General features: G+C 45.6%; 1 pseudogene; it reads right to left on the bottom strand.

Moving 5' to 3' along the window:
- Positions 1-1249: 1249 nt before the first annotated feature.
- LOC126079922 (olfactory receptor 51G2-like) lies at positions 1250-2208 on the bottom strand (annotated as a pseudogene).
- Positions 2209-2462: the final 254 nt, after the last annotated feature.

Below are 2462 nucleotides of genomic sequence, written 5' to 3'. Positions count from 1 at the left end.
TTCCACCAGGAATATTCCTATTCCAATGCGTTAAAAAATTTACGAATATTTTAGGATATAGCAGACCAAAGGCAAAGCCAGTGATGGGGTGAGACATCCTTCAGTTTCTAGGTAAGTCTCCTCCTGAAAGTTGGGAGGCAGCTTTAGAAAATGCTCCACAATAAACTTATCTTCCCTCTGAGCTCTGCCGTTAGAAACCATCTGCTTGACCATGTGGCACAGGGAGAATCATACCTTGTCCCAAGGTCTCTGACATCCATCTTTACTTCATTCTGCTCTAGCCAATCAATTGCTTGTTACCCTCATATCCAGACATTCATCTCTCCCAATCCTCTTTCTTTCTGAGGTATCAGCTGACAAGAAACTTCTGTTCCTTCATCCTCCCTACTCAATTGTTCGACAATACGCATTGGACACTTACTATATTGTAGGCACAGTTTTTGGAAGTTGGGACACATCATTGAACAAAACAGCCCCTGAATTCCTACCCTCATGGAACTTGCATCCTAGTCGACTGGATGCTTCTCCCACTCAGAGATGAGCGGCTATTCCACCCTTACAATTGGTCCTTAAGAAAACAGTGCTATATAACAGTTATAGGGAGTAGCTTTCCTGGCCTTGGCAGGACCAAACTTTAGTTCACAGCAGGGACACACACAAAGAGAACCAAGAGGAAACTGTCACTCCTTAGCTGCAAATAAGTGCTTGATAAATTGAACATGTGTAGTGTTGTTGTATGTATCTCTCCTTCCCTCTCCCCGTCCCACTTTTCTACTTCTTAGTAGATGAGCTGCTTAACAATAATTTGGGAGGAGAGGCCAGTACAAAGGTAAAAATAGTTTATCACTTCTTCTTTTCTTTAGGCTTGAAAATCAAATGGGAAAACAAACAAAAAATCAACTAGAGAAAGAAGAGATATACACACACATCCTCTGTTAGTGTGGTTAAGTCCCCTAGGTAAGGAGATGTCACAGCATATGTGAAACTAAAATAGTTGGGCTCTAGTCAGACAGAGCAATGAGAGGATTATCAAGGTGGTATTATGATATCCTTTCAAATTCTCAGTCTCCAAAAATTATAATTTTTTGGAGTTTTGGAGTCTCAGTCTCTAAAAACTGTAGAGACTGATAATGCCCCACAAAGGGCTCAACAGTAAAGGTAAGATCATTCAGAAATCTCAGAAATTAACTCTTCACCATTACTCTCACTCCCCTATGAATTCCAAGGTGCCCTTGGTCCTTCTGCTATTTTAGGAGACATCAACTCTCTTCTGTTGGAAACGCTTTAAGAGGCCCTGGCGGATCTGCTTAGACTTGATGCAGTAGACAATGGGGTTCATGAAAGGCGGGACCAAGAAGTGCAGGTTGGCCATGAGCACTGCTAGAGCAGGATAGCTGTGCTTCTCTACTCGGTGCAATACAGACAGCCCCAGTTTGGGCAAATAAAAGATGAGAACAATGCAGAGGTGTGAGACACACGTGTTGAGTGCCTTGAGCCGTTCCCCAGGTGATGCAGTGCCCAGCACTGTCTATAGGATCAGTGCATATGAGAGCATGATAAGGGAGGAGTCAAGGCCCAGTGAGAGGAGGATGGAGACCAGGCCAACCAGGCTGTTGACCCGGGTGTTTGAGCAGGCCAGCCCCACGAGGTCACAGTGCAGGCAGTAGCAGTGTGAGAGTATGCTGATCTGGGAAAAGAGCAGACGCCACAGGAGGATGGTCCTGGACGATTGAGCAGAACAGCCCTCACTACAATGGGAGCCCCCACTTTGACCATGGCTGAGTGGGTAAGGATTTTGGCATAGTGCAGAGGGTTGCGGATAGCAATGATGCGATCGAAGGCCATGGCGAGCAGCACGCCAGATTCCACATAGGTGAAGGCATGAATGAAGAACATTTGTGCTACACAGAAGTCAAAGGGCAGTTCACGAGCACCTAGCCAGAAGAGCCGCACCATGGTGGGGAAGGTAGAGGCACAGAGACCCAGATCAGATGCTGCCAACATGAACAGGAAGATGTACATGGGTTCATGTAAGGCTGGGTCTGCGTGGATCAGGAAGAGGATGATACTGTTGCCCAGGACGGAAACCACACAGATCAAGTTGATGGGGATAGATACCCAATGGTGAAAGGCCTCCAGGCCTGGAAAGCCAGTGAGGAGGAAGGTAGGGTGTGCAAAAGTGCTGGTGTTGCACAAGAACATAGCCATTCCAGGAGGGAATTGTCCACCCTAGGGATAAGAGACATTCATTCATTTGATCATCATTTATAAAGTCCCTACTAAGTGTACCCCAAGGGGCCCTCATAGCACAGTTGTTAAAGTGCTTGGCTGCTAACTGAAAGGTTTTGTTGTTTTATTTTGGTTTTTTACGTGTAGGCTCTGAAGGAAGATCTGCCCCATGCCCTTTTAACCCATGAAAGAAACCTAATTCTTCTTAGAATCTCTATTTCCTTCCATTTTCT

The sequence above is a fragment of the Elephas maximus genome, chromosome 7 (genome assembly GCF_024166365.1).
Source record: "Elephas maximus indicus isolate mEleMax1 chromosome 7, mEleMax1 primary haplotype, whole genome shotgun sequence".
NCBI lineage: Eukaryota > Metazoa > Chordata > Mammalia > Proboscidea > Elephantidae > Elephas > Elephas maximus.
The sequence above is the reverse complement of the archived record's forward strand: the minus strand, read 5'-3'. Positions and strand labels throughout refer to the sequence as shown.